We start from the raw sequence: 20,045 nt of genomic DNA, 5'->3' as shown, positions 1-20,045 counted from the left end.
AATATTCTCCTCTATCCTCTTTAGGCCTAAGAATTATTTTGATAGAAGATGGATTAACAGATTAACAGGAGCAAGGTATATATAGTGTATTAAAATATATGTACATGAGAGTCTTCACAAGAGAATGAAGACGTGACCAAAGCAAGAAGATTTTTAATATTTTTTTAGATAAAGAGACAATAAAATAAGTAAAAACAAAGAATTGACAAGAAAAAAATTTTGGGCTGGGGTAGCAAGTGGTGAAAAAGTAACCAGGAAGTCCTGACTGGTGTCATGAGTGGATTGAGCATCATACTGCAAATTGAAAGGTTGCTGGTTCAATTCCTGGTCAGTGCACATGGCTGGGTTGCAGGCCAGGTACCCTGTTGGGTGCATTAAGAGGCAGCTGATCAATGTTTCTCTCACACATCGATGTTTCTCTCCCTCTTTCCTCCCTTTCTTCCCCTCTCTCTAAAAATACATAAATAAAATCTTTAAAGAAAAAGTAAGTAGGAGGTAAGAATTAGTTTCACAAGGTTTATTTGTACAGATTTATTGGCCCTAAATGTCCTGCCTCTGGTGATAGGAATATTTCCCTGTTGGTACAGGGAGTGTCCCTTTGACCTGAGAGATTTAGCTTTTGCTTTCAGGGAAAAAGTATAACCATGCAAAACTCCATTTCTTTAACATAGGGGTCTCAAACTCATTTTCACTGGGGGCCACATCAGCCTTACAGTTGCCTTCAAAGGGCCAAATGTAACTTTAGGACTGTATACATATAACTACTCCTTAACAGTTAAGGGAGAGCTCAGTGCTCCCACTGGGTAGAAACAAGGTGCCTTGCCAGATAAAATAAGATGGAGGGCTGGATTCGGCCCATGGGCCTTGTGTTCACTGCCTGTGCCAGGACCCTTTCTTCTTTTTGTCCATCCACTCCCTTCCTTAATCATCAAGCCCATAGGGCATCAGATTCCGGTCAGCATCAAACATATCAAGAGCAAACCGTCAGCTCTATGGACCAAAGAAACAAGAGGTGAAGCTAAAGATAACATCTTGATTTCAGGTGTGTTTCAGGCCCAGGCCCACGAAAGCAGAACTACAAACCACACCCTCACGTACTCAGACACAGTAATGTTATGGCCAACATCACGGCACAGAGATCAACAGCTGCCTACCCTGGCCCACGCAATCAGCAGATCCCCTGTCTCCAACTTGCTTGCTCACTGTGACCAATGATTCCCCCTATGTGACCCATCCCCTGGAAGCCATCAGGGAGCCAGGTCTTTGCACACCAGCTTACCTGTGACTCGCAGGGGCACTGTTTCCTCAAATAACAAACCCTTACTTTTGGGTTTGATTCAGCTTTGATGTGTACAGGCAAATGAACCCCTTTAGTTTGGTGACAGAAGGGTGGGTGAGGATGGGTCAGAGGGGCCTTCCTCTTTCTACTGTTTTTCTAAATGCCTGCAGTTTAAGATGTTCAGCATGCCAATGTGCCGTTTTGGGGGGTAGCAAGCCCTAAACCCCACCAATCTAGAAGTCTTAATCCATGCGTCCATACCTGTGGGTCATAAAGTCCTCTTGACTGGCCCTCCCACTGGGGTAGAGAAGACTTAATCCCCAGACAAGACAGACACAGCCACTGTAGAGAGCATGAGTACCTCTTTTATGTCAACACGGTCTGAGATTAAAAGTTTGGTGAAGACAGAAATTTTGTATTTGTCTCTCCCACAGTGCCTTTTCCTTTTTAATAAGTATTGGTTGAATCGAATTCCACTAATCCACAAAGATATAATTTAAAGACAGTGAGACTTTCTGGCCTGCTTAATTTATTCTGCATCTTACCACTTACAGGAACTATTTGCACTAGAGAACACAGTTCAGAAATGAAACATTTTCCCATATCAATGTCAGTAGGCAAGAGCACACCATTTGTCCTCTGTTTCCCGGTTTCAGGCCTACCTTTGAGGCATGGGAGAAAGCTCAGATTTAAAATCTTTTCATATGTCCACTAAACTTTCTTCAATTTTTGCAATTAAACCAAGGAACTTCTGTCAGTCCTGCTCTTACCGAGCTCCCACATGAGGCAGCCGGTGTGAGCTGCAGACACTCGGCGACTTGAGGCAGGGCTGACCCAGGGTTCCTCGGGTCTAAGGTAAGCATTAGTAGGGCAGTGGGAAAAAACTGCTTGATAAATCCCATCCCAGGCCTGCCGGGGAGGCTGCTCACATGGGTCCCCTGATACAAATCACTGAGGACACCCTGTGAGTAAGTGAAAATTCCCTCAATGGACCAGGCCCATCCTCTGTTGAGTCCATGTTAGCATTCAAGATGCCCTCCTGCAAATGACAGAGACTTTCAGGCAGGGATGCCTGTTAAATAGCAATTCTCTGAAAACAGATTAAATCAATTACTTTACCTCTTAGCAACACTTCCTCTCTTCCCACCTGCTAAGAGATGCAGGATGCTCAGGCCAGAGAACGTGGTGTAGCTGCCTGGGTTCCAGGAGCAGAGTGCGGTCGCAGAAGGCCAGGAGACCGGTGAACTCATACAGCAAATGCTAACCGCACTGCAATTGGTCTCCACTGCTTAACTTCACAATTACTTTTGATTAGGATATGTTTACAGCAAGAGGGGAGTCTAAATAATCCCACAAAGGAAAATACATATTACTCACATGTGTTGAAAAATTAAATATACTTTCAAAATTATTCACAACCTGATATTCCAGCAAAGCTAGTTGTTCCCAGAATGGTAGTTACAATATGAAGTTACAACATAAAGACAGGAAAGAAGACATCCACATTATAGCTTTATTTCAATGACAGGAATTTTCTCACAGGTAACATTTATATACAATCCCACTTCGTCCTAGTTTAAGTCACTCATTAACAAATAGAAGAACAAAATAAAAAAAGGAAGGAATAGAAGACTTCTTTTTTTCCCCCAGGGCAACTCAAGAGACTATGTGCCCCTTTAGGAGCCAAACTTAGAAGGAAACGCTCTTAGTGCCTTACTCATTTGTAATTTATTTAAAACACACGTGTTGAACTCTCATGTATAGCTGCTGGGAGTGAAAACTGGTACAACTGCTTTGGAAAACTGGTGATTTCTACGAAAGGTGAAAATAGGCAAAACCTATGACCCATCAGTTTTTCCCTTATAAATGCCAATATGTGTGCACCAAAACACATATATAAGAGTGTTTATAGCTGCACTATTTATAGTAGCCCCAAACTGGAGATCTAAATGCTCAACAACAGTGGAACGAATAAGTAAATTGTGGTATATTTACGCAATGGAATAATAACAAGCTAGGGGAACAAACTAATTAGAGTCAACATACAAAAATACCTGGGTGAATCTTCCAAATGTAATGTTTTATGAAAGCAGAAAATACACAAACAATGCAAACTATATTAGTACATTTATATGAAGTTCGAAAATAGACAAAACTAATGTATAGTGTTAGAAGTCAGGATAGCCACTAGCCCTGGGTGGGGGGAGGTGGCAGCTGGAGGACGGTGCCAGAGGGCTTTTAGGGTCCTGGAAATGTTCTCTTCTTTGATCTGGGGGCTGGTAACCGGGTTGTGCTCTGTATCACGAAGTTAACTGAACTATGGATGTATGATTCCTCTGATGCTTACAAAGTCTATTTAAGAACAATGTGTTGTGTTGTGTATCAGGTACTGAGCAACAGAAAAGAATATTATACTAAGACAGTTTTTTGCTCTCTGGGAGCTCACAGGCTGGAAGAGGAGTTAGACGTTCAGAGAGATGACTTTAAACAACCCCGAATGGCCAAGAATGTCTTTTCAGGAAGCTCCGTGGCAGGGGCCTGAAAGTGGGCAGCCCTCAGAGAGCTTCCTGGGAAAGGTGAAGCCCATCTGATGCTAAAATGATAACTAGGCACCAGCGAGTGAATAAAGAAGGTGGGTACTCAGAGGCAGGAAAGCAGGCAAAGCTCCCAGGCTGCTGCTGAAAAGCCAGGACGCAAAGGAGCATACTTGGTCTCCAAAGGCGGGCAGGAAGTCCTTGCCGGGTCTCTGACTCCTCTCCGTTAACAGAGGAGGAAAGCTCAGAAGTTTCTGTCTGAGGATTGAGACCACATTTATCAATACGACTTACCTGTTGTTCCAGGAAATTCTTTTGCCCAGGACCATAAGATAGTCACTGGTCACAAAATATGGTCTGCCTGTGGTCCTGAGCACTTTGGTTCTACTCAATCTACTTTGAAATGTATATAGTGAGGTGAGAGGCACAAACAAGGAGATTTTTCTTTGCAATAGACACTAGGAGGACTGCAGACTTGCTATTTTCAAAGATTGAAAGGACTGTTAATCTCAAGAGTTTAGTCTGTTTGAAAGGTTGACAATAAAGGTTGAGCTTATAGGGAAGAAAAGATCATTTTCCCACTACCCTCTTGAGTTATTGGCTGAGACCTCTATAATAAGGATCTCAGCCCTAAGACAAATTAATAAGAGAAAAAAAACAAGAAATGTATTAACAGGGGACCCTCATGTACATGTGGTAGATACCCAGGAAAAATGAGCAACTCTCTGAGATGGCTCAAGCCACCACCTTAAATATCATCTTTAATTAAAGACAAGAAAAATGTTGGTGGTGAGGCAGAGGCCAATCGTGGAAAATTACCAGGAAAAGCGCAGTAAGCAAGGGCACCATGTGTTATGCATATTTAGTCTGTACCTTCTCCATTGACAAGAGTTTCTTATGAGTTGCCTTCATCATTGGTCTCTTTCTGGTACAGAGAGGGAGACACCCTTATAGGTGGAGATTTCCTTTGTAAATGTAAATGTCCTTTACAGAAGAGTAACTTCTCTATTTTCAGAGCTCCTCCTTTGCCTGCTGTTTCTCAAACTAATCCTATGCCGGGAGGCATATTTGAAAGGGGCATATCTGCTACCCTTCTAACCGCTATGGGATATGACAGGCCAGCAAGCCAGAATTCAGCTGAGTTTCCATGATCGACCCTCCCAGGAAAGAAAGGCCTGGGTCAACCAGCACTTGCCTGCTCAGCACACGTACCTGACCCGGCTCCAAGACTTCCCTTTTCTCCACACAGTGAAGTAGCCCTGCCCAGTGCTGCTTTCTAGTTGCTGCTCATGCTAGTCTACAAAAATCTCTCACTTGTACAGCTCTTCAGAGCTCCTCTCTATCTCCTAGGTTAGCTACTGCCTGATTCATGAGTAGCTGAATAGAAGCCTGCCAGATCAGTGAATTTTCCATAGAAAATACTTTCTTAACAAGACTAAGAGATTGCCTTTCTTCTTGCCACTAACCTTTTGGCCATGTTTACATAGAAATATGTGCCTACGGACTTGAAGTTTGTAGGACTCCTTTAAAGCCAACCAGCTGAAGGCTTCTAAAGAAAAGACATTCTTCATTATGGGCATCTCAGGCACCTGCAGCAAACTGCCCTCTCCCTGCAGTTTCATTTGTATTGGGTTGGCCAAAATGTTTGTTTAGGTTTTTCCCTACGATGGCTGTAGGAGTGCTTAGTTGTTTTGACCTTCATTCCAAACAATTTTGTTAGATTGCATTGTGACAGATGTCCTATCAGCATGAATTTGAAGAAAAATTTATCAAAACTGGTGAATGTTTATGCAACCATTTTAATATTGAAGATGGAAGAAAATATGCAACACTTTTGACATATTATGCTTTATTATTTCAAGAAAGGTAATAACACAACTGAAATGCAAAAAAGATTTGTGTAGGGTATGGAGAAGGTATGCGACAGATCAAAAGTGTCAGAAATGGTTTGTGAAGTTTCTTGGTACTATGGACATTTTGGCCAAATAATTCTTTGCTGTGGGGCTGCCTTATGTAAGGGTATTTGGCAGCACCCCTGGCCTCTACTCACTAAAAGCTAATTGTGGGAGATAACCAACATACTCAAAATATCCAAATCAATAAAGTTATTAGTGAAAATGAAAAATGTGTCTTTTATTTTATGGAAAAAGCTGAACAGACTTTTCAGCCAACCCAATGCTTGAACTAACCAACCTGGTGCATGGCTGACCCTGGCTTGTTCTCTTGTGCCTCCACCTGCTGTTTCGGTTTCAGAAGCCTGTTTGAAACTGTCCTCTGAACACCCCCACCACCCCCGCACTGTGCTTGTTAAGGGAGTTTAACCTGAAGAAATTAAGGTTTTAACATTCTTATCTCAAAAAAGAGAGAAATACTTGAAAATAAAATGTTCTTTAAAAATGCTCAGATATGACGTTTCTGTACACCAAAATGCTTCCCTTTACAAGTTGCAGAGTTACGGCCCTCAGTGACTTCTTCCAGTGACTGAACTCAAGGAATGAGACTGACCAACATAATCTATAAATTCTCTTTCATATGCACTTTCTCCCACCGTGAGGTCTCAGTGCACCAAGGCAAATGAAGGCCCAGGGATTTATCACTTGGGTGTCCCATAGTCCTTCAAAGTACAGGCTGGGGCGAAAGCAGGTTTACTGGTGTGAGTACGTAAGACACAGAGTTTACTCTTGTATTATTATTCATTAATTATTATACTATTTTCCATACAAACAACTGAAAACCTATTTTGCCACACCCTGTAGTTATACAGATTTAATTGTAGTATATTTCTGGGTTAGAGACGTATACTAAAAGAAACAAACTGTATCACCAAAAAGGACATAGGATTGGCAAGATCCTTTCTCCAAAGGAAAGGTCATAAACTGGAATCTTGGGATAAGGCAGAGGGAGGAGTGAGAGATAGAAAAAGAAAATCTGAGTCAGGAGCCAAAATTTAGCTCAGTAGTGCTTAGGATGGGCAGGAGGTACCACAGGTGCAACGGAGACCAACTCGAAAGAGATCCGGAAGTGACGAGTGTGGCTCCCGAGAACAAAAGTGCATCAGGATCACAAACCAGGGAAACCGAAGCAGACAGGATCCACGGAGCTCAGGTGGGTCCATTGGAAATACCAGACGATAGTCGTCATCCCACCAAACCCATGGTGCCACTGGGGCCCCGCGGCTTCTCCATTCATTCTGATGTGGCCGCCCAGGGCAGAGGAGCAGCAAGCAGGGTCTCTGACTCGGACCAGCGAGGTCTCCGGAGTCCTGGGGTCCCACCAGATATTTGAATAGAAAACCTATTTAGATGCTAGTTTCAGCAATATTATCTAAAAATTCTTCATCTGCAAAATACCTAGGGATGCTAGATAAGCATAAATTAGTGTCCTTAAATTTTCCTCTGGGAATACTAGAGAGTAAAGGACTTTCCAGTGGCCAAACACCAAGAGTAAACTACACTGTAGAGTGTTAGGTGCTTGAGTTAACGCCGTGGTGGCTGGGAAAAGGAACGGTGCCTATTTCCATTACCTGGGGGCTTGGGTATGAAGGGAAGGAAAATACTTTTACCTCCACCCTTCTATGATCTTAGCTGATATCCCTGTGATAAAAGACAGATTAACAAGAGAAAAAGAAACAAAACTTGGTTAACATGTGTACCCCAAGTATCCATGGGAGATCCCGAGAGGAAAATGGGTAACTTGAAAGGGTACCTTAGAATTCAGGCTTAAGCAGCCTGAGAAGGGAAGGGAAGGCTCAGGCCTCTAGAAGGAGAGTAGGTGTTTTTTAGGAAAGATAAATGGGCCCTTAGAAGAACAGATGGGACATATGACAGTTTGTGACAGTCTGTCTCAGGGTGATACTGACTTCTAGTCACCTGTGATAAAACCAACCTTTCGTGGTTGATGAGACTTGGGGGCCAAGGGTGGGGTGTTCCTTATTCATCTGGTGCCTATTTACGAAACTTACAGCCACTTAACTGGAACATGAAACTGGTAAAAAATAATTAATTCACATTTTAAAAGGCCCTGGAATGCTGACCTTGTTAACTTGAGGTGGGTCCTTTGGGTGATGACAAAGGCCCGGCTCAGAGTGCGTGGTTTGTGGTAGCAGCTGAACGTTTGCTGGTGCTGTAATGGGTAAGCAGAATAATGTGCGGGTTCCTGTTGTGACATAGTAATCATTCAGTGTGGCCCTACTGTGTGTAAAGCACAATAATAGGTTCAATTTGGGCACAAAAAAATTAACACATGTAAGACAAAATACACGCTAACACTTGTTTTAACAATCTCAACACTGACATTTATATGTGGCACTTACAGATTTAACAAAAGAGTCCATCTTAATTAAATGAAACCCCTCTCTTCTTGATAACAGACACAAATCAGTAGAGTTCAAAGGTGAAGTGAGATGGTTTGAGAGTCATAGGAACGTGGGAAAAAAGAATAAAACAATCCCTATGAACATTAATTCTCCTGGGCAAAACTCTATTCTCTGGCAGAAGAAAAATGAGAAAATAAATGAGCCCATACTCATTTCTACTTATAAAGAGATCAATGCAATTGGACTAAAAAGTAGTTCTCAGCCTTCATTGCAAGTGAAAACCCTCAAGGGAAAGTTTTTTAAATGTCAGAGTCTGCAGCCAGCACACTGAATCCATATGGGGGGATGAACCTGGCTTTGGGGTTTGCGAACTACCTCAGTGAACTTACAAGGACTTAAGTGAGCAGAAAATTTAGAATTATCTAATTCAGTGGTTTTCAAACCATATTTAAATTTTTGGAAACTTTATATAAACCCAGTGAAAGCAAACAAATTAAGTATGTAAAATTTGGGCTGCCCTGGCTTCACAGAAGTTGGGAGGCCAGAGGTGAGGTTGGGGGGGGGGCAGGGCAGACCGGTGCCTGCTCACAGACACGTGCTGTCTTTTTTCTCCCCTCCAAGACCCCAAGTGGTTCTGGACTCCTTGGAGCCAAGTTTAAAAACTCATCCAAAAGTTTTCAAAATTTCATTTGGCAGATTCAAAAGTGAAGAGCCAGATGCTGCTCATTAGTGCCTTGGTATAAATCAATAATCTTTTTAGATATTTATAAAGAAAAAAACCATAATAAAATCTTAAAAGGATTATAAAATGTGTTATAAAAAGCATTACATTGAGGGGCATCCGTCCCCACTGATTTAAATGCTAAGGCAGGGGAACGGACCAGGTGAACTCACAGGATTCCATTTTCGCATCCGTTATGCTACCAATCAGCTCCCCTTTTAACCAACTTTTTCTAGCAGAGGAGTGCTAAGGCTACTGTTGAAAAAATATTTTTAATATATTAGCTTAAGCCGTTAGTTAACGTTGCTGTTTAATGATTCATTATGATAAATAATGTATTAATCCTTTGCACTCTCGCCCTAAAGCAATTCTGTGAAGAGCACAATTTTAAAAATTCAACAATTATAAATAACAAGCATAACTGTCCAAGCAACACCATTTAAGTGCTGTTTCATGAATTACAATCTTTCAATTCCATTAATTTGAAAGCATCCACTTTCAATGTATTGTTGTGTTCTGATTCTATTTTATGTTAATTACTCTTACAGTACCGACAACATCAGGGCTTGCACTTCATGTCTCTTTCACAGCTCTTGTTTGCACTGACAGCAAGAGTGTAAAAGAGAGGGAGTACACCACCCCAATTCAATTAAGCAACTATTTAAGGAATGCCTACTGTGTGCTGGGCACCTGAGTCAGAAATGAAGAAGTGTGAGTCATGGCCAGTGGTCCAAGGCAGGCTAATAGGCTCTATTATGACATAATAACTTTCATTTATTGAGCACCTACAGTATACCAGAATAATGTATGTTATCTTTCATCTTCATGCCACTGGCGCAGGGTAGAAAGTATAATTCCTATTTACAGATGAGGAGAAAAATTGTTTAAAGATTTTATTTATTTTATTTTTTAGAGAGGGGAAGGGAGAGAGAGAAAGAGAGGAAGAGGAACATCAATGTGTGGTTGCCTCTCGAGCACCCCCTACTGGGCACCTGGCTCACAACCCAGGCATGTGCCATGACTAGGAATCGAACTGGTAACCCTTTGATTTTCAGGCCAGCACTCAACCATTGAGCCACATCATCCAAGGCAGATAAGAAAAAAATTAGGAAGAGTTTTATAATTTACCCACAGACACCAAGCTAGTATTAAGTATTGCTGGAATTTGATCCCAGGGATAGCTTGCTGGAAAAGTTTGCCTTTCCCTAGTAGAATACATAATCAGGAGACTCCAGGCAAAATTGTGAAGTAGGCAATGTTTGCCTTTGGTTTCCCTGACAGCCGCACTTAGTGACCTCATTTCCCTAATGGAGCCTGTCCCTTCCCCCACGTCCTTTTCAGTACTTTCTTTGTTGTTCTGTGGGCCCCACGCATGACACAGAAACAGTACATTTAGACCTGCCCTCCTCTCCTCCAGATCAGTGCTAACAACTTTTAGCCACAACAGAAATGTTTCATATCTGCACCGTCTGGTATAGTCACGGTAACCACCAGCCACATATGGCTATTCAGCATGTGAAATGTGGCTTGTGTGACTGAGCAATTAAAGTGTTTAATTAATTTAAATTTGAATTTAAGTTTAAGTAGCCACACGTGGCTAGGGTCTGCCAGATTAGATAACACAGTTCTAAAACACCTGCAACATATGCCCTCTTTAAAACATGATTTTCCTATGTTTGACCTTTCTCAGAGCCTGTTCAGCTGAAACACAGCATCACTTACTGCATTGGACATGTTCATGGTGACTAATTTGTATGTGGACCTCCCAGAAGAAGTGGTTACATTTGAACAGAGGCCATGTGGACATGAGAATATGAATTTTCAGAGTGACATGCCACTAAGGATGTTTTTGATCAAAAGGTTCTTTACATCTCATTAATTCCACAATATAGCCAGATGTTGGTCCCATGGATTTTTTGTCATGTACACTCGTTATGATAATCGAACAACTTGTATCACATACCTTGACAGAGAACTCAGATGTTTTCAAGTATTTTCTCCAAGTACTTTTCCTGGTACACACTTTATTCTGTTGTATGATTTTTTTTAAAATACTGGAATACAAAAAGTTAACACCCACTGGAGTGAGTACCCAGTTTCACGAACACCACTGCTGCTGGGATCCCAAGGGCCCTTCCTGCCCCCATAGCACGGGCCTGGGAGGTGCCAAAGAGGCTACAAATCTCTGCCCCAGGGATACTGCATTTTTTCTCTGGAATTATAAAATTGAAAGCTTTCAGAGAACAAAATTCAAGGTTTTCAGTGTACAAAACTGAAGAGGAGCCAAGTATGTAGCTGAGACACAAAAGCAGACAATACAGCTGACTTCATCCAATCGAGAGACTTTGGGGAAAGGGGAGGGAGCACAGGGCTGGGGCAAGGCGGTTCAGGGGTCAAAGCTGAGGCTGAAATCCAAAGACCAATTTAGACAGCTGGATGACTTGAAGTCACACCCCAGGTGGTAGCAGGATGGCTCAAAGGGGCCTAGAAAACCATGCACTGCCTAGAGGTTAATTCTGAGTGTTTGTTGGTCGGAGAGCACCTTTTCTTTCTGGAAGGGTTTCTATGTGACACACAGAGGTCACCTGGACTCACCTAAGCTCAAAGCAGCCTGACAGGAGGATTTGCCTCCCCCTGATATGTCTCTTCTTTCATGCACAGAAATTTAGGGCTGATCCCTAAGGGATCGATAAAGACCAATATGCCATTGGTCTTTAGCTTCAGGAAACTGAGAGGGCTAGATGTGAAATAATAAGATACATATATACTGGTTTCTGACCCAAATTCCTGCTAATATTTGTTCTTTGACCCCAGTTCCTAACACAGAGCTCCTAAATCCCTTGGAATTTTGAGGATGATAGGAAGATCTTTCTTCCAACAAGGCAACTCTGGGTGGGACCCTGAATGGGGGCTGGTCACCAGAAAGACAAAGTCATGATGAGAAGCTTGGAACTTTCAACCCCCTCCCTATTCTCTAGAAGCCCCTGTTAAAATCCCCGAAGGATGGGCCCTGATAGCTCCCAAGCTGCTGAACGCATCCGCGGGATGGGAAGGATGTGCACCCCATCTCTGTGAGCGCAGAGCTCCGGCAATTGTCTGTACCTGGTCTAGGTAGCCCTTCGTTTGGCTATTCACATGTATCCTTTATTTATCCTCTATTGTAAACTGGTAAATGTAAGTGTTTTTCTGCTTCTCTGAGCCCTTCTAGAAATTTATCATATCCAGAGAAGAAGCTGTGGGACCCCAAGTTTTGCTTGTTGGTCAGAAGTACAGGTGACACCTTGACAGCTGGGACTTGCGGTTGGAATCTGAAGTGGTAGCGGTGTTGTGTGTCTGAGCTCTTCACCTGTGGAATCCACACAGCCTCCAGGTAGACAGTGTCAGAACTGAATTGAATTGTAGGACACTCAGCTGATGTGAGAAAACACGTGGGTATGGGGGAAAACCCACACATCTGGGGTCAGACATACTGGGAGTGCAAGAGCAAAGAAATGCCTGGTAGTTACTCCTAGACAGGAGAGGAAAGGCAGGAACCCACAGAAAACAACTGAATGGAATTCTTAAAACAAATACCTCCAAATTTTCACTCAAGAACAACTTAGGGAAGGCCACTCTTGTAGATATTGCCAGAGTTTATTCTCAGAAATGTTTTAATTCTTTCATTTACAGTCAGCACACCTTTACCCTTGGCTATTCACATAAGAACACCCTGTCACTCAATTCTTACTGAAATTAGAGGTTTGCTCTTTGAGAAAAGCATTATAGTTTGTATTTCTATCCATTAGATACGTCTTTTCAGTACCTGGGGCCCCTTTCTGTAGGTACACAGGCATTACAGCATTAAGTCAGCAGATGTAAAACACCATGATTTCTCAATGAAAATAATAGTAATTTAGGTAAGCAAAATAAACCACTGTATCGTTTTAGAGGGTTTGCAACCATTAATTTTCTTTTGAAAATGACTTTCTTTAGTGTTTAGGTGGATTGCACATGCTTTGGTTTAAGACCCTGGACAGGAGAACTGGGTAATCGCTACTGTGAGGCTATTCTTGGAAGGGGCCCTTACCAAGCCTGTGAACTGGTACTGTTATGCTTGCTGTTCTAACTCTTCAGGTTTCTCTCTGAGTACACATTAAAAGGAGCTCATACTCCCTGACAGAACCTTTCTGATTTGACAGGAAGGTATAAGATATATCCACTCAAGTGAGAAAAAAGGAAATTGAGGTCTGTTTGTATTCCTTTCAGGCCATAAGCTTCCTAAGCGGATACTATATGTTTTTGCTTCTTAGTGGACTGTAACGATATTCTGCATCGAATTAGTCATTTCATTAATTGTATTAAATCCCTGATAGTGACCAGTGGCCTAATTAGAAGGAATCGTCCTTGGCTTCCAGGCTTACAGCTAAGCCCCTGTAGTATGGAGGGTGAGGTCCACTGTTCCGGAGACAGACTGCCTGCTGCCCTACCCGTCCGTCTGCTCTGCAGTTCTCATTTCCTTCACTGGTCAGGCCCCTGCAGGCTGCACGGAAGAAGAGCAAGGCGGCACCGCAACCCGGGAAGAGGGAGGGGCGCAGGTGCTACCGCGTTGTGGCCTATGGCTTCAGGATATGGGTGACATATCCTCCATATTATGAAATAATATGGTTTACGTATATGTGTATGTATGTGTATGTTTATATATTTATGTACATATATATTTTTTAAAATCAGAAGACATTACTCATAGAAAAGGTCGCAATTGTTTAAGTACCTTTACCAAATGTATAACCTACATGGTGCCAAACACTTTTTAACCAATTTTCCAAGTTCTTCCAAGGTGCTGTCAATAAGCTCCTGGCAATACCTGGGCAAGTGCTCCTATGGCATTCCAGCCCACCACAATCCCAGGGCTGGGAAACAGAAGGAGATGTCATTTCACACCTCATAGTGCCTGTGCCGCTGTTTTCAGAAGGCGGTTCCTGTCCCAGTTTCTCACAGCGATTCATTATTAAAAAGCGACTTAGGGACACATGGTTAAGCAGCAAGATTTAGTTGTCCTCCGGTTTGCTCACTTTCTTACTCACTGCTTAATTTTTCTGGTGCAAAATACAATTAACATTTGAGTCTATTTAGCCATGGAGAAATAGACATTACAGTTATTACTACAAATAATTCATTTTGGTGTCTTCTGACATCCTGCCTACCTAACTTTTCCAAGTTCACCTACTGTCCCTCTTCTCCATGACAACCCATCTCACATGGCTTCCTACCGCCCTGGTGCTTTATGACATACAAGCAAAGAATCACTTACATGCTGCATGATATATTTTTGCCAAAAGGAAAAAAAATTGTTGAAGACAGGGGCTGAATTATATGCACTATTTCTTTAAAAGCCCAGTCAGCCTATGAAATAGTGTTGGGTACACAGAGAGCCCTCCATAAATATTTGCTAAAATGAAATGGAAAGCAAATGTTAGGTCAAGCTCAAACCCATAAATCATTGGCTATTAATCTTTACAAAGAATTCAAGTAATTTCACAACTATTACTTTAAATTACTGATATGTCCTTTTTCTGCCTTTTGTACTTGCCATTGAACCATATACTTTTCAAAAAGATTTTTAGCCAAACCAAAGGGTCTGAACGAGGCTAGGTGAGCAGTAATTTTTTTTTTCAATGAAAATGTCTCAGTTTTTCTCATTTGGAAATAGCGAGATACTTCATCAGCTCACAATTCCACTTATAACCATAAAAAATAAAATGAGTGCACTGGCTGGTGTGGTTCAGTGGGTTGAGTGCTGGCCTGCAAACCAGGAAGTTGCTGGTTTGGTTCCCAGTCAGGGCATATGCCTGGGTTGTGGGCCAGTCCCCAGTTTGGAGGCACCTGAGAGGCAACCAAATTGATATATCTCTCACTCACTGATGTTTCTCTCTCTCTTTCTCTCTTCTTTCCCCTCTCTCTAAAAATAAGTAATAAATAAAATCTTTTAAAGTAAATAAATAAAATGAGTGGCTGCTGACTAATCATGCTGGAAGTGAAAACTCTTTCTTTTTCTGTTTTGTTTAGTGGCATGCTCCTGGTCAAGTGAGCAACCTTATTCTGGGACCACCTTGTCTCTTCTGTACTGTGACCAGGAAGAAGTACATTCCTTGGTTTGCCATCATCATAAACCCCAAACGTGCCAAAGTACATGTCCCTTAAAGGTAAGGAACATGAGGCCTGTCCAGAAAGTATCCAGCCACATACTATGAAAAATAGAGATATTTAATGAAGAAGATACAAGATACAAGAAACACTATACACAAAGCAGTGATGCCTCAATCTTCTTCAAAGTAGGTACCTTGTGAACTCACACAGTTCTCCTGATCTCCATCAGCTACCTTGCTGTGTTTTCCTGAATCTCATTGATGGTCTGAAATCTCTTTTCTTCCAAAGGTGATTTTAGTTTTGGAAAATGCCAGAAGTCACAGAGTGCCAAATCTGGGCTGGAGGGGGCTGAGTCACTTGGGTGATTTGATGTTTCACCAAAAAACTCTACAGGACACATGATGCATGAGCAGGCATGTTGTCATGATGAAGCTGCCAGTCACCAGTTGCCCATAGCTGTGACTTTCAGAATCATCTGAATAGTTTCCATGGAGGAATAAAAGTTCAAGCTTTACACAAAATCTGACGCAGATTCGTTACTCTACTTACTCTGTCATTTTGAATGTGACAGCCACACAGCACACACACTCACTTGATGGCACCTACTGCCTCCACTGACTAGTACAGTGAAGTTGTCATTGTTCATGCATGTGCATTCCAGTCCACTCTCCTTGGCTCCCAGGTTACATGGATGTCGTGCAAACCAAATTCTTGTTACATTAATAATGGCTAAAGTTTTCCCAGACAGACCTCATACATCTCTTTTACTCATGTGTTTCAGGATCCTGTTATTTCACATGTTCTGTCTCAGTTCTCACCACAATCTAACCAGTAGTCATTTTTATATCCCCTTTAGAGAAGAGATATCCTTTGGGTGTGTAATTCAGTTCCTTGTTTCAAAGATTAAAAACTATGTCTACATGAGATGAAAAATGTCCCCATCTCCCTGGTTCCCATTTTCCCCGCTCCAAACCATTTATGGTTGGTTTCTTTGTATCTTTCCAGAGTTCATTTATGCATAAAAATCAAACCATGAATATATAGTCTTATTCCTCTATTTATTTTTTTAAGAGCTCAGTATGCTACCATGAAGTTTGTGCCTTCATTGGAGGAATACAAATCCAACTGTATTAGTCCTCAAAGCTCAAGGGCTCTCCACACTGAAAAACTGCCTTCTTAACTAAGAAGACAGAAAAGGTGTCTTGTATCTTGATGCACATTTTCACCTAGCTGGTCTCCTCATCCCAGTCATGCTACCTGCTGGAGGCTCTGGGATTGACGATGAGCTGGGCAGTGCTGAGAGGATCGTGTGAAACTAGTTTAATCTCTGCTTGTTGGTTTCAAGTTTGGCATTAGGTATGATAAAGTCAGAAAAAGAAAAAGAAAATATCCATGATCCAGAATATTTTCTAACCATGTTATCTTTTAGTCAGCTTGCATCTCAGTTTAAAATCTGTTTCTTTATATCAAGAGTAGCATGTTTTGCTGGTGTTAGGATGTCTAGAGTGACTATGACAGACCTGGCCCAGGTTGCTCCTGGGAGTGGGGCTTAGGGAGTAGGAGAGAAATGGGTTCATTTCTTACCAAGCCCTTAGTGGCCAGGGAGCCAAATGGGAACCACTTAAAATGCAAATAGGGTCATATAATTCTCTTGCTTGATATCCGTCAATGCTTCCTATTACCTGTCGACAAAAAGACCACACTACTCGTGGTAGCACCCAAGGCCATCTGGAATACAGCTCCTGATTTCTTTCAGGCCTCCTGTCTCAGGACCCCCACAGAGCACAGGCCATGCATACGGTTAGGGTCGCTGTCTTAGCTTGTGATGCCTCTTCATTCCCTTTCCCTGGTTAATTCCCATTTATTCTCTAAGACCCCCATCAGGCCTCAGCTTCTCCAGAAAACCTTTCCAGGCACCTGTAGTCTGGGTGTGTTGCCTACACTATGTGCACCTAATCATCATTTTCTGTCTCCCACACCAGCCTGAGCAATCAGTCCTAGCACTTAATAGGTAGTTTTCATAGAAGTTTTTTTTTTTACTTTTTTTAATTGAAGTTCGAATACAGTTGTCTCCATTTTTCCAACAACACTTTCCCCTGCCCCACCCACGCCCACCTCCCACCCTCAACCTCACCCCCCTCCCTGGTTCCATCCATGTGTTCCTCATACATGTTCATTTACGTCCCTTTCCCTTCTTTCCCTCATTATTTCCCTCTCCCCTCCCCTCTGGTTACTGTCAGTTTGTTGTTGATTTCAATATTTTTGGCTATATTTTGCTTGCGAGTTTGTTTTGTTAATTAAAGTAGGTTCCACTTATAGGTGAGATCATATGGTATTTGTCTTTCACTGCTTAGCTTACTTCACTTAGCATGATGGTCTCCAGTTCCATGAATGTTGTTGCAAAGGGTAGGAGCTCCTTCTTTCTCTCTGCTGCATAGTATTCCATTGTGTAAATGTACCACAGTCTATTGATCCATTCATTTACTGATGGGCTCCTAGGCTGCTTCCAGCGCTTCGCTATTGTAAATTGTGCTTCTTTGAACATTGGGGTGCATAGGTTCTTTTGGATTGGTGTTTTAGGGTTCTTAGGATATAATCCCAGCAGTGGAATTGCTGAGTCAAAAGGCCGTTCCACTTTTAGTTTCTGAGAAAATTCCATACTGTTTTCCATTGTGGCTGCACCAGTCTGCATTCCCACCAACAGTGCATGAGGGTTCCCTTTTCTCCACATCCTCTCCAACACTTGTTGTTTGTTGATTTGTTTATGACCATTCTGACCAGTGTGAAGTGGTATCTCATTGTGGTTTTAATTTACATCTCTCTGATAGCTACTGATGCTGAGTATCCTTTCATATGTCTCTGGGCCCTCTGTATGTCCTCCTTGAAGAAGTGTCTGTTCAGGTCCTTTCCCATTTTCTGATTCGGTTGTTTGTCTTCATGGAGTGGAGTTGTGTGAGTTCTTTATATATTGTGGAGATCAAACTCTTGTCCAAAATGTCATTGGCGAATGTGTTTTCCTATACAGTTGGTTACCTTTTCATTTTGCTAATGTTTTCTATAGCCATGTAGAAGGTTTTATTTTTTATGAAGTCCCATTTGTTTATTCTTTCCTTTATGTCCCTTGCTCTAGGGGACATATCATTGAAAATATTACTGTGTGGAATATCTGAGATTTTCCTGCTTACCTTCTCCATTTTCATAGAGTTTTATAGTGTAACGGGTAAGAGCATGAGCCCTGGGATAAGATTTCTTGGTTAGTATCTTATCTCCACCACACATAGCTTTGAGAGCTTGGGAAGAGTTATTTACCCTGTCTGTCCTTCATTGTATTCATTTGTAACATTAAATGAGCAGTAGCCACGTGTTCTGACAATTAAATGATACAGTGCAGTTAAGTGCTTAATAGAAAAAGTGTGAATAACTTGTTCATCTATTGTCTTACTTTTGTTTTTTTTTTCTTTCCTTTTTGAAATATAAACTCCAGGGCCCAAAGAGCTTGTCTACTTTGTTCACTGCTATACCCCTAGCACCTAGAATACCACCTGGAAGCCCAGTGCGCACCTATAGACCACTTGGCAAATGGATGTATCAGTGATGGCGTGTGAGTGAGTCATGGTGTGTTCAAGCCACTGCAGGTCATCCAGTTTCCTACAGAAGTGCAAGCACCCCGTCCTCTTAGCATGATCCCTAGATATATTAGATACTCAATGAATATTAGTGCCTTATCATTCCCATTGTCAGCCACCATCTCTTGCAGGAGAATGCAGCCATTTGGCAATATCCGCTTTAGAGTTGAGTGACAGTGACAAATATTAGCAAAACTATCAGCAAGCATGATCTCTCAGACAAGCACATATACCGCCTTGCTTGTATACAAATGACAGTCATCACAACTATTTCAAGACAACCCACACAGAACAACTTCTTTGTTATCACTCACATCTCTGCAGATATTGGAATCCAAGTCTTTTGTAGAGTTTATATCTTTAACCAGAAATTCATATTTTATAGTCACTGACATCATCATTTAACAAACTAGAGCTTGACATTTTCAATATGAGAAATTTATTGTGACTCCTTTTTTCTATGTAGAAGATATCAGAAGATAATTTTTTAAAGGATCTCAAGTGAGGAGAGTATTATGTGATAAAAGCTTTTGGCAGGGGTGTAAAGGCTATTTTTTATGAATGGTGTTTGGAGGCCATTGTTAAATTCATCAAAGTTTGACTTTATTTTTGCTCAAGCTAACTGGCAATGCAGCATACAGGGAATAAGGAGCCCAGGTTTTATTACTGTTCAGCATCCTTCTCTGGTCCCTATGTGGCTGTGACCTTGAACAGCCACACTTCTCACTCTGTGTGCAGGGAGTTGAGCAGGTAGTTTCCAGTGTCTTCCCACCCCTTGCCTTTTGGGTATTTTCAGCCAATATTGCCCTAATAACCCTACAAGGAATGAACCAATCAGGGGATAACTCCCTGATTTGCCTCTATGCACAACATAGTAAGGGATGAATAAGAAGTGGTTTTTACCCTCAAACAGCTTACCAGTTCAATAATATTTAAGAGCAACCGAAATGGGTCAAATGAACTTTAAAAGCAAAGCAATTCTCTGTCCTACTGCTTTAATTTTTTTTAAATATAATATTTGTTCTAAAAGATTCTTTTTAAAATCATGCTAAAGAAGACATGAAACTTTTTATGGTCTCATAGAGAAGGGGCACAAGAAGTCATGGTCGGATGGATTGAAAAGCTTGAAGAGCACTGGTCAGGTGAGACTCGACATGGGTCTCAGCTATGTGGTACTGACCAGTCTCCTAGTGCCTCTCACCCTGTTCCCAGCTCCCGCATCTAGGATAACAGCATAAGATACTTACTGTCTACTACACCGCTTTGGGGGGAAATCACATTTTTAACAAGTCCATGGAAATGCTTTGAAATGGTAAAATCTACAATTATAGTTTATTATCTTAACATCTACCAAATAAGGTAACGATAAATAGTGCTATAAGTGACATGAACTTTGTTCATAATTTAGATGCACAAAACATTGTTTATTTTCTACCAGTAAACT

This window comes from Phyllostomus hastatus, unplaced genomic scaffold (genome assembly GCF_019186645.2).
Source record: "Phyllostomus hastatus isolate PE091 unplaced genomic scaffold, TTU_PhHast_1.1 phas_contig_86, whole genome shotgun sequence".
NCBI lineage: Eukaryota > Metazoa > Chordata > Mammalia > Chiroptera > Phyllostomidae > Phyllostomus > Phyllostomus hastatus.
The sequence above is the reverse complement of the archived record's forward strand: the minus strand, read 5'-3'. Positions refer to the sequence as shown.